Genomic DNA, 12,951 nt, shown 5'->3' with positions numbered 1-12,951 from the left:
GATTGGTGGCGACTCTATTTTCGTTTTAAAAGTCGACCCCGTTTTTCAAAATAAAAATAGTTTCGACAATACTATTTTTGGGGTGTTTTTATATGCAAGCATGAACTAATTTTCTAAATACCTAGGGAGATGAACCTTATGATGGATTCTGTCATTTATTTTTATTTTACGCAATAAATATTTAGATTTTGTTCACAATTATGTGTGCTTAATTCTTGGTTTGATATTTCTAGATTATTGATCCATGTTTGATGTTTTTAAATCAGAGGAGGAATAAATCCTGTTTAAGAGTAAATTGAGTGGAGTTGCATGCAATCTTAGAAATAGGATGGCATAAATCTATCGGATTAGAGTCAAATTTAATAGGGGAACCATAACACAAGTTAATGCGATAATATGGATTTTAATTAGAAAGAAATTTCAATTAATCAACTTAGAGTTAGCTGCTCTCACTCTCGAAAAGATATATTAGCATAATTTAGGGATTTCTACGGATCAAGATACTAAGTAAAGAAATTATGTAATTTAGATTGATAATGACAGATAAAATCTAGGTGAATTATTTCCTAAGTATTGTATAGAGACTAAGTTGTTAGTGAACAAAATGAATAGAAATGAGTGAAAAAGAAAAGATGAAAACATCAACTTCTCCATCTTTTGCAAACCGAAACAAAAAGAAAGAAAAGAAACATTTCTCTTATTTCTCAAGTGTCGTGGCTTGTAGCAATAAAATTGGTAATTAGAATTGAAATGTTGATAAATGGTACTTAATCAAGAAAATATATGAATGTGAATTAGGAGATATATTAATGAATAAAAGATTAGTCCACATGGGGTAATACAAAAATCATATGAGTAGCACTATATAGAGGAATGCTTAGCGTGGTGGAGTGGTCTATCTTTTTTTAACAAGAGAGAAGAAAAGGCCTGGTCAAGAAAACCAGGGGCAACAAAACTACATCAGTCCCCAGAAACCAAACAAACATCAAAACACCCAAAACAAATTGTTGAGCTCTCAACCCTAACAAGAAGCCAAAACTAATAGTGCAAAAAGAGCTCCATTTCCTCACCAAGACAGAACAAAGTCACAGAAGTTAAATCGACCGAACCACCCCCCGCCGATCTCCGTCAACGTAAACAGTAGCCACATCCGGGATGAAAGGCCCATCTCGTGGATGTAAGTAACATCCGGGATGAGCCACAATGTTGGCAATTCGATGGATGTAAGTAACATTGCTCAACAAAAGATTTAATTTCTTTAATAAATCCTTACCACCACCACTAATTTTCCATCTGTCTTCATTTGGTGATGTGAGTTTCTTTATAACCGTCAATGAGTCGCCTTCAGAAACAACATGCATGAACCCCAAATCTGCTGCAAAAGTCGTCGCCTGGATCGCTGCCACAGCCTCCGCCAAAAACGCGTTGGGTATCTACCTATTAGGTTGCACACTAGAAGCCAGGACCAGGCCGTCAGTATTTCTAATGACATACCAGAGCATGATTGTTTAAAGAGGTTCCTTGAAAGTAGCATCAAAATGAGGTATTCTGATGTTTTTAACGACTTTCAACCACCAATATCTGGCTTTAAATACGGCAAAGGAGGTATGTTAAGCTGATATTTCAGAACACAATTTTCTGATATGTTTTCTTTTGAATATTAAGAAGAAAAATGACTTATGAGGTTAAAATAGTGAATTTCATATTATGAAGTTTGAATTATTATTATTTTATTTTAAAATAATAAACGAATTATTTTATACAAAAGCTATATATATGCGATGTGAGGTTATAACCTGACATCTTTCTACAACACTTTTTGAAATTCCTTTGAAGGACACCAAATTAGTCTCATCTTTCTCTTCGTCGACGAAACCCCGATCATGTTTAGACCAACAACCAAACCCTTGGACGTCGGCAGGTGTTGGTGGCAATCTTAGAGTGCCTGATTATAATTCTCACCATCTGGTACCTGCCTAACCCTTGCTCTATTTTCATTTTGTACGTTTATATATTCATAAGCTTGTTCATGCATGCTATTGTGACTCAATTTGTATATATATATATAAATATTTGATTCTCAAAACTGACCATTGGTATTGATTTGTATATTTAGTAAGAAGCTAATGAGGCTGGGGACGCCAATCTTTTCTTCACGTTCCAAAAACTGGACAACATTTTGAACTCCGATCAGAGTTGATGTAAATGCCTTCATGTAACTCTACATATGAATATTAGTGATGGCTTTTTTCCCGTGGTTTTCTTCCCTTCCAAATTGGAAGGGTTGTCCACGTAAATTTGGTCTCTTTACATGCCTTTATTTACTTTAATATATTAATACACTAATTTAAAATATATTTTAAAACTAAAATTGATTTAAATATTTTATAATCAAACATGATTTTTTCTAAACTTAAAAAACCCTGATTTTAATTACCACAGTTGAAAATTTTAATTATCAATATTATATTATTATTTTGGTTTGTGTATTACTAAATTGTTATTTTTAAAAAATAAATACCTAAAAATATGACATAATAATATATTAACTTAATCAAAATAACCCCAATTATGACGTCAATCACTAATTATAATGACACTTACTAAAATAAATTTTAAAACATTGATAAATGATGCAACTTTTTTTTTGAAATAAAAATAATTACAACCAATATTAAAATAAAACATATTATACCATAATCAGTTAAAATTCCGATAAACATTAAAAAATCAAGAATTAAACATTCAAATACTTATCCGCTTGAAGTAAATATTAAAGAAAATAAACTAATAATATGGGCACACAATCATATCATTTAATATTCAACCCAAAAACAAAATTAAAATTAATCATGTAAAATATAATCGAATTAATCTAAAACCAATAGCAAAAATAACTTCAATTAAAACTGTGAATTAGAGGTCAAATTAAATCGACTAATGAGACTAAAGGACCTATCGTCAAATTATCCCCAGAAATCACGTGGTTCAATGTAGAGCTCCCATTTCAAAACTAAAATTGTATTTAAAAATATTTTATGTAAATTATTAGTTGTACTAAGTTTATTTTATCTTAGCAATATTTTTTATTAATTTTACCAATAGTATATAATATATTTGTAAAACTCCAAAATTTATTATTAAACACGTGACACTATTTCGATAGTGGATACATTGAATTTTCGAGAAAAAAAATTCGAATCAAATAATTCTTATGAAAATAAAGTAATTTTGGATATGATAATAAATGAAAAGAATTTTAGACTTGAAAGTGTGATTAAAGGACCAAACAAAAAAATTTGTAAAATTTGAGGACTAAAAGTACAATTTGATCAAAATATGAGTAACTTAGTATTAATTAATAGGCATAAGGATAAGTTGGAAAACGTATTGATATTACGAGAATCACATTTGAGACCAAATAAAAAGATTTAAAAGTATAAGGATTAAATTATAAATTCTCTCATTTTTATAAAAAAAGGGAAAAAAAATTTTCTACCATTTATGGAATACATTTGAATTATGATTTTTGGATTTGATAATTGCTTATTTCTTTTTGAACGGAAAGTAGGCAGGTGCATGAACTATAGCAAATGTAGCACACATCTCATGTACCTCCTTACAGTAAACTCGAAAAAAGGTAACAATGTCCTTTGAGGTCTGACCACACCCTCATGATAATATTGATTTCAAGCATGCCAAAGAGCCCAAATGGTAACAAGAATGATAGTAACATCAAACCCCTTGTATCTGCTAAATAAGGAGGAACATGTAACCACTCCTAACTATTTAAGTCACTATACTATATCCTTTCCACACCAATTTGTTCGGCCGAGCTATGGACGGTAAAAGGGATACCCAGGATTCTATTGATCTCACTTGAAAACAAGGTATGAACCAAATCCACTTCCATTGATTAGACTCTGGAGAAATTAAATTAACAACCCATAAGAACTGTGAATTAATAATCATTGTTCAGGCCCTGCAATCACTTGGCCCAGAAAGCCAACAGTTATTCTACATTGAAATCGATGTCCTCAATCCGAACCTCCAACTGAGGCCCATCTCCAAAAGTCTACGTGAACTCCATACACCAACACTGACAAGCTAATAACCTTATATTGAATTTAGTCAAATCACGAAAACTCATTCCTCCATTGACCGCTATAGGAATTTAAGATTTTAGCGGCGTTTTTAGTGGCGCTAACAAAAAAACGCCGCAAAAGGTCAAGCAGTAGCGACGTTTATGAGAAAAATACCACAAAAGGTCAAGCATTAGCGACACTATGAGAAAAATGCAGAAAAGGTCAAGCATTAACGGCACTATGAGAAAAATGCCGCAAAATATCATTTTATTTTTAAACAAAACAACGCCGTTTTGCTTTACTCAGTTTTATCCCCAACTCATCCCCGAAATCCCTTATGTTTTCCCCTAAAAATTTTTCCCAAATCCTTAAATTTATTCCCCAAATCAAAATCCCCAAATATTTCCCCGACCATCTACTGCATCGCTATCGACTTCACCTCTGTTGCATCGATTTTGATACTCCTCTGCCGCATCGTCGTCGACACTTCTCTGTTGGATCGCTGTGTAAGTTTTTTCTGTTTGTTTCTCTAGAAAAATCACCGGTTGGAAAAGGTTCAACGGGGTCCGAATTCTAGAATCATCACCGAGGGTTTTACTTTTACCTATATATCACTTCAGTCTGAATAAGATTAGTCTTCGACCAGACTAGTCTCTTTAACTATAAAACAGACGAAGACATTTTTTATTAAACTAAAAAACAAAATCAAAATTAAAAGATTTTAGAGCATGAAATCTTAGAAAGTCTTCTTTCTCTATTGGATTATTTGAGGGTAAAATTAAATTCTCATTTATATTTGTTATAACAGTATTTTTGAAATATAATTTATTTCCAGACGACATGTATTCTATAGTACTTACAGGTTTAGAAGTACTTGTACTACTTATTTTTTCTATCATCCAGTCTTTTGGTATTGATAGATCTCTTAAATATAGTAGTTTTAGTTGTATTTTGGTAGTAAATTTATTAGGTTCAAAAAGCTCAATAATTTTATTATTAATCTCTTTTATTTCTACTTCTGCTGTATTTGTATATTCATTAATAAAAGTCCAACTTATTGCTAGATCTTCGGCTAAATCATTAATTTCAGAATTTTTTGTCTGAATTCTTAAACATAAACACTCTTCTATTAGAGGATCGATAATAGATATAAAGTAATTTGATTTAACTTTAAATCCTATTACACCTTATGTAAGTTTGATTGAATTCCTCCAATAAGTGCTTTTATTAGATTTTCAAATCTCTTATCTAGCAAAATTGCTATTATAGGTATATCATGACCTTTTCTAAATAAAGCTCTAAAAGTTATCATTATTATTCCTAGATGTATATATCTAACTTGAGGATATTCCTTTTTAATCCTCTTAATTTTATCTTTAGTAAATAATGAGATTTCTGTTAATCCTCCTCTAGTTTCCTTTGCTACTGTATTTCCACATATTTTTTCTATATATTTTTGACTGCATATTTTGAATTTAGATATTTTATATATTTTTCTTTAGAAATATGATTTTTGTTTATTTTTTCTATCATTTCATCAGAAAAGTCTTTTTCTTCTCCAATTAAATTTCCTAATTTTATATCTTGTTGTTTAGTTTTAGGAATTTCTTCTAATTGATTATTAGAACTACTTCCTATATTAAACATAAATATTTATTCTTCTTCATCTATATCAGATTCTATTTCTGATATTAGTTCATATAATATTTCTTCAGAACAAGACTTAGAAATATGATCAAAAACACTTAAGAACAAGACTTAGAAAATGATTAAAACACTGAACATATTTCTAAGTATTGTTCTCAAGTGTTTTAATCATTTTCTTTACACTTTTTCCTTTATTAGGACAATTTGGTGCTATGTGACCTTCTTCATCATATATAAAACATTTACATATTTGTTTTTTAGATTTTTTAGAAGTTTTTCTCCTACCTAATCTTTTCTTCTTATTATAACCAGTATATTTTTTATTTCATAGTTTCCATCTAACTAATTTATATCTTTTATTTTTCTTTTTATCTCTTTTATAAGTGTTAGGATGTATTGATTTACATCCAAATTCCCATTCATTTTCTAAAATTTTTGTACAATATTTAGTACTTAATTTATGCTTAACTTATTTAGAAGTTTTACTTTGTAAACAATGTAAAGTTATTCTTTCTTTTGCAAAATTTATTCTATTTCCTATAGAGTCTATATTTTCTGATGGTGCACCAACCGTTTTACTATTTTTTTCTAAATAAGAAACATGTTTTTTCATACATATCTCATCCCACGGTGATGGTAATTTATGAAAATATTGGTTTTTCCAAAATTCTATATTTTCTTTTTTTAGTTTATGATATTCATGAAGAATTTTTTTAGAAAATTAATCTAAGTATCTAATATCACATAATTTAATTTTTGACAAGATTGGCATTGAATGTCTATCGCTCCCTATCGAATGGCAGCGAAGGAGCTTATGGAGCTCAATGCTCAAATTCAGGAGTTATTGGATCGTGGGTTCATCCGCCCTAGTGTGTCCCCGTGGGGAGCACCTGTACTGTTTGTTAAGAAAAAGGATGGATCCATAAGGATGTGTATCGACTACCAACAATTAAATAAGTTGAACTATTAAGAACAAGTATTCACTTTCGAGGATTGGTGATTTGTTTGACCAGTTCTGAGAGGAGTCTGTGTTCTCCAAAATTGACTTGCGTTCTGGGTATCATCAGTTGAGGGTTAAGGAGGCTGATGTGCATAAGATGACATTAGGACTCGTTATGGTCACTACGGGTTCCTAGTGATGCCATTTGGGCTGACTAATGTACCGACAGCTTTCATGGATCTGATGAACCGAGTGTTTCAGCCCTACCTGGATCGGTTTGTAGTGGTGTTCATCGATGACATATTGGTTTATTCGAGGACTGAGGATGAGCATGACAAGTACCTTAGGATTGTTCTTCAGATTTTGTGGGAAAAACAACTCTATGCTAAGTTCAGCAAGTGCGAGTTCTGGTTACGTGAAGTAACATTTCTGGGTCATGGGGTGTCTGCTGAGGGGATTCGAGTCTGTCTTCGGAAAATTGAGGATGTATTGGACTAGAAATAGCCTAAGAATGTGTCTGAAATCCGTAATTTTTTGGGACTGGTAGGTTATTACTGACGGTTTGTGGAAAGATTTTCACTGATCGCAGCACCCTTGACTAAGTTGTTACGTAAAGATGTATCATTTAACTGGACTAATGTGTAGCAAGAGAGCTTTGAGAAGCTTAAGACTGTACTGACTGAGGCTCCTGTTTTGGTACAGCCTGAACATGGAAAGGAGTTCACGGCTTATAATGATGCATCACATGTTGGTTTGGGATGTATGTTGATGTATGTTGTCAGCTTAAGACACATGAGGCGAACTATCCGACGCATGATTTGGAGTTGGCCACTGTAGTATTTGCATTAAAAATCTGGAGGCATTATCTGTACGGTGAGAAATGTATTATCTACACTGATCATAAGAGCCTCAAGTATCTTCTCACTCAGAAGGAGTTAAATCTTAGGTAGCATAGATGGGTTGAGTTGCTTAAGGATTATGATTGTACCATTGAGTACCATTCCGACAAGGCCAATGTGGTGGCTGATGCGTTGAGCCGTAGGACTATGACCGATCTGAGAGCGATGTTCGCTCGACTTAGCCTATTCGACGATGGAAGTCTGTTGGCAGAACTTTAGGTGAAACCGACATGGATTGAATAGATTTGAGGTAAACAATTGCGGGATAAGTCTCACAGGTTACGTTTTTTTTCAGGTTGATAATGGTGGTACGACTGATTTTGGGATAAACAATGATGGGGTACTTTGTTTTCGCGGTCGGATTTGTGTATCGAATGATGAAGAGTTAAGGCAGTCGATTCTAAGAGAGGCGTATGGTAGTCCCTATACTATACATCCGAGCAGAAACAAGACGTACTGAGATTTTCGAGAATTGTACCGGTGGCCAAGGTTGAAGCGTGAGGTTACCGACTTCGTTGCTCGCTGTTTGACTCGTCAGCAGGTTAAGGTTGAGCATCAATTACCTTCGGGTTTACTGCAGCCAGTTAAGGTACCGTTATGGAAATAGGAGCGAGTAACGATGTACTTCGTTAGTTGGTTACCTCTAACACCCACTAAGAAGGATTTTGTTTAGGTTATCGTGGATTGAGTGACCAAGTCTACTCACTTCATCCAAGTAAGGACAGACTTTTCTCTTCAAAAATTAGCTAAGCTTTACATATCAGAAATAGTGAGACTACATGGGGTATCAGCCTCAATCATATAGTCTACATATTAGGATAATTTACATTAGGGATCATTGCATCTAGTTTATACCACTTCTCAACTATATTTTGTTTTTATTTTTCAAATTGTTAATATAATTTTACAAATTAAGTGACTTAGCACAAATACAATCCCTGTGGAGACGATAACTCGATACTTACTCATTACTTGATAACGACTATGTACACTTGCACAAACCTGAGTGCTACAAGTTTTTTGCGCCGTTGCCGAGGATTGTCAACTATTGCCATAGTCATTTTTTTCATGAAATTATTTATTTTCAATTTGATTTATTTCTAACATTACTAACTTATTCTTTTTAATTTTTGTGATTTTCTTCTTAGATGTTTATGAGCATAGATCAAATTATTGATTTACTCCCTGTAGACCCTGAAATTGAGCGAAATTTCAGAAAAAAAAGACGTGAACGAATAGCTCAAAGACAAGTCAAGATGGACCTTGGAAATCAGAATCAAGACCAAGGTAATGAAGCCGATTATGTACGAAATCCCATCCTCATTGCCGATGATAGGGATCGATGCATCAAACAATATGTTGTGCCACTTTTTAGCGAGTTAAACCCAGGAATTAAAAGGTCAGATATTAAGGCAACCCAATTTGAATTGAAACTAGTGATGTTTCAAATGCACCAAATGCTGGGCCAATTTAGTGGTATGCCCACGGAAGATCCACATCTCCACCTTCGATTGTTTATGGAGGTGAGTGATTCATTCAAGATAGTCGGTGTGACTGAAGACACACTAAGGTTGAAGTTGTTTTCGTACTCGTTGCGAGATCGAGCACGAGCATGGCTCAATTCATTGCCACCAAGTTTCATATCTACATGCAAGAATTAGCAGAGAGATTTTTGGTTAAGTGTTTCCCACCTAACAAAAACGCTAAGTTGAGGAATGAGATCACAACTTTCTAGCAATTGGATGACGAGTCTTTGTATTAGGCTTAGGAGCGATTCAAGGAGTTACTTTGTAAGTGTCCTCATCATGGGATTCCTCATTGTATCCAGTTGGAGACATTCTATAACGGTCTCGATGCACATACAAGATTGATGGTAGATGCTTCAGCGAATGGTGCAATTTTGTCTAAATCTTATAATGAGGCTTATGAGATCATCGAGAGGATCACGGGTAATAACTATCAATGGCCAAAAAATTGAACAGCTTCAGGAAGACAAGTAGCCAGGGTTCATGAAGATGACTCTCTCACTTTGTTATCGGCTCAGGTATCGTCTATTTCCTCTATGTTAAAATAGTTAACTGCTAATAATACTAATAATTTTGTAGCTCAGCCACAAAGTTCGTTTGAAGTAGTTTCTTGTGTGTACTGTGGAGAAGGTCATTCTTTTGAGAATTATCCATCAAATCCTGAGTCAGTGTACTATGTGGGGAACCAATATCAAAATAAGAGTGGACAAGGACCCTAGTCCAACTTCTACAATCCTTCATGGCGTAATCATCCTAACTTTTCTTGGAGCAACTAAGGTAATGGACTGAACAATTACTTATTACATCAAAGACCCAACCAATCTCAAGGGTTTAATCAGCAAGCTCTAAAATCACCTCAAGTTGAGGCATTAAACAATTTGGAGAACTTGTTGAAAGCGTACATGGCAAAGAATGATGCTTTGATCCAAAGCCAAGCAACAACACTGAAAAATTTGGAAAACCAAATGAGTCAGTTAGCTACGGAGCTTCGTAATAGACCACAAGGAACCTTGCCGAGCAATACTGAGAATTCAAGAAATTTGGGTAAAGAACATATCAAGGTAGTGGCATTGTGAAATGGTAAGACTCTGGAACCCCGATTGATTGATTTCGAAGATGAGCATGTTGAAAAGGAGAAAAGTCAACCAGATGTTGAAGTTCCTACACCAAAGAATTAGAATCTGCAACGTCTGACAAGGTAAACTCTGACTTAATGAATTCAGATAGTTTAACATCTTCTTTGGATGCAGATTTACCCACTCAAAAAAGTTGTCCAATTCAATCGAAAGTTCCATCACCTTCATATCTGTAAAGATTGCAACAACACAAGTAGAAATAGAAGGTGCAATTCAAGAAGTTTTTGGATGTTCTGAAGTAGTTACACATCAATATTCCGTTGGTGGAGGCTTTTGAACAAATGCCAAATTATGTGAAGTTTATGAAGGATATACTATCCAAGAAAAAATGACTGAGTGAGTATGAGACTGTTGCTTTGACAAAGGAGTGCAGTCTGTTCCTGCAAAACAAACTGCCACCAAAATTGAAAGACCCAGGAAGCTTTACTATACCTTGTAACATTGGTGAATCTTACTGTGGTAAAGCTTTGTGTGACTTAGGAGCGAGTATCAACTTAATGCCTAATTCTATTTTCAAGATGTTAGGGATAGGTGAAGTAAGATGTTAGCGGATCGATCTTTAGCATATCCCGAAAGAAAGATCAAAGATGTTTTGGTAAGAGTCGATAAATTTATTTTTCCTACTGATTTCATTATTTTAGATTTTGAAACAGATAAGGAAGAACTAATTATCCTTGGAAGACCTTTCTTAGCCATGGGAAGAACGTTAATTGATGTGCAGAAAGGTGAACTCACCATGCGAGTTCAAGGCGATCAAGTAACCTTTAACATTTTTAAAGCGATGAAATTTCCCAATCCGACAGAGGAGTGTTCAGTTGTGGAAGAGATAGAAACCTTGGTTTCTTTGGAAAGAAATTTTGAAGAAGATCCATTGGAGAAAAATTTAGATCTTGACCCTTTGGAGGTTGAAGAAGGTGAAGAAAACATGGCTTTGATGAAAGCCAATCCGAGAAATTATATTCAGTCCACAAAGTTTGAACCGTTGGAGTTGGAAGTCAGAGAACTTGTACAACCCAAGTTGTCAATCGAAGAACAACCTAAACTCGAACTAAAGGTACTTCCTTCCCATTTTAAATACTTGTATTTAAGTAATTGTTTTACTTTGCCTGTGATTATTTCAGCAGAACTGACAAAAGATTAAGAGGAGCGATTAATTGCAATTTTAAAAAAATTTAAGAAAGCAATTGGTTGGAGCATAGCTAATATTTAAGGTATAAGCCCTTCATTTTGCATGCTTAAAATCATTTTAGAAGAAGGTGAAAGAGCTCAAATTGATGGGCTAAGGAGGCTCAATCCTATTATGAAAGAAGTTGTGAGAATGAAAGTGATTAAATGGTTAGATGCAGGAATCATCTATCCTATTTCAGATAGTTCGTGGGTAAGTCTGGTGCAGTGTGTATCGAAAAAAGGTGGAATCACGATTGTTGAAAATGAGCATAACGAGTTAATTCCAATGAGAAATGTTATTGGTTGGAGAATCTGTATTGATTACAGAAAGTTGAACAAAGCCACTCGGAAGGACCATTTTCTGTTGCCTTTTATGGATCAGATGTTAGATCAACTGGCAGGTAATGAATTCTATTATTTTTTAGATGGCTATTCGGGATATAACCAAATAGTTGTAGCCCCAGAGGACCAATATAAAACAACCTTTACTTGTCCGTATGGTACGTTTGCTTTTAGGAGAATGCCTTTTGGCTTATGCAATGCACCTGCAACTTTTCAACTATGCATGATGGCAATATTTACTGATATGGTCGAAAATTTCGTCGAGGTTTTCATGGATGATTTTTCTATTTTTTGGTAACACTTATGATATCTGTTTGAGTAATTTTGCTGAGGTACTGAAGAGATGCGAAGAGACGAATCTTGTCCTTAATTGGGAAAAATGTCATTTTATAGTTAATGAAGGAATTGTCTTAGGTCACAAGATCTCAAATAAAGGAATTGAAGTTGACAAAGTAAAGGTGGACGTAATTGAAAGGTTACCGACCCCAATTAATGTGAAAGGAATCAGAAGTTTCTTAGGCCATGTCGGTTTTTACCGAAGGTTTATCAAGGATTTCTGGAAAATTTCTAAGCTGGTGTGTTTGTTGTTAGAGAAAGATACAGTGTTCAATTTCAACAAAGCATGTTTGGAAGTTTTTAAAGATCTAAAGAATCAGTTAATTACAGCCCTAATAATTGTTACACCTGATTGGAACTCACATTGAGTTGATGTGCTATGCAAGAGATTATGTTGTTGGAGCTGTGATGGGTCAAAGAAGAAATAAAGTATTCCACCCTATCTACTATGCAAGTAGAACCTTGACGGGAGCCCAACCCAATTATATGGTAATTGAAAAGGAACTATTTGCTATAGTTTTTACTCTTAACAAATTCCGTTCATATCTTATAGGTACAAAAGTTACAATATTTACTGACCATGCGGCCATTAAATACTTGCTCATGAAGAAATATGTGAAACTGAGGCTAATTCGTTGGATACTTTTACTCCAAGATAAGGTAACCCAGTCTAGTGTGCCTATCAACGAGAATTTCCCAGATGAGCACTTATTTGAGGTAAGTCGAATTCATGAAATACCCTGGTTTGCTGATTTTTTCAATTATCTTGCATGTGGAATAATTCCTCGAGAAATGACATACCAACAAAGGAAGAAATTCCTTCATAATAGTCGTTATTATTTTTGGGAGGATTCGCTTTTTGTTTAAACAATG

The 12,951-nt window shown here is 34.0% G+C and overlaps 1 long non-coding RNA gene and 1 other non-coding gene across 2 annotated transcripts; one reads left to right on the top strand and one right to left on the bottom strand.

Moving 5' to 3' along the window:
• The first annotated feature begins 790 nt into the window (after positions 1 to 790).
• Positions 791 to 2,284, top strand: LOC121225752 (uncharacterized). Its single transcript, XR_005923628.1, has 3 exons — positions 791 to 1,605; positions 1,837 to 1,968; positions 2,117 to 2,284. It is a non-coding gene; the product is annotated as an uncharacterized lncRNA (long non-coding RNA).
• A 6,992-nt stretch (positions 2,285 to 9,276) lies between these two features.
• LOC121225830 (small nucleolar RNA R71) lies at positions 9,277 to 9,383 on the bottom strand. Its single transcript, XR_005923734.1, has one exon. It is a non-coding gene; the product is annotated as a small nucleolar RNA R71 (small nucleolar RNA).
• Positions 9,384 to 12,951: the final 3,568 nt, after the last annotated feature.

This window comes from Gossypium hirsutum, chromosome D13, assembly GCF_007990345.1.
Source record: "Gossypium hirsutum isolate 1008001.06 chromosome D13, Gossypium_hirsutum_v2.1, whole genome shotgun sequence".
Classification (NCBI taxonomy): Eukaryota; Viridiplantae; Streptophyta; class Magnoliopsida; order Malvales; family Malvaceae; genus Gossypium; species Gossypium hirsutum.
The sequence above is the reverse complement of the archived record's forward strand: the minus strand, read 5'-3'. Positions and strand labels throughout refer to the sequence as shown.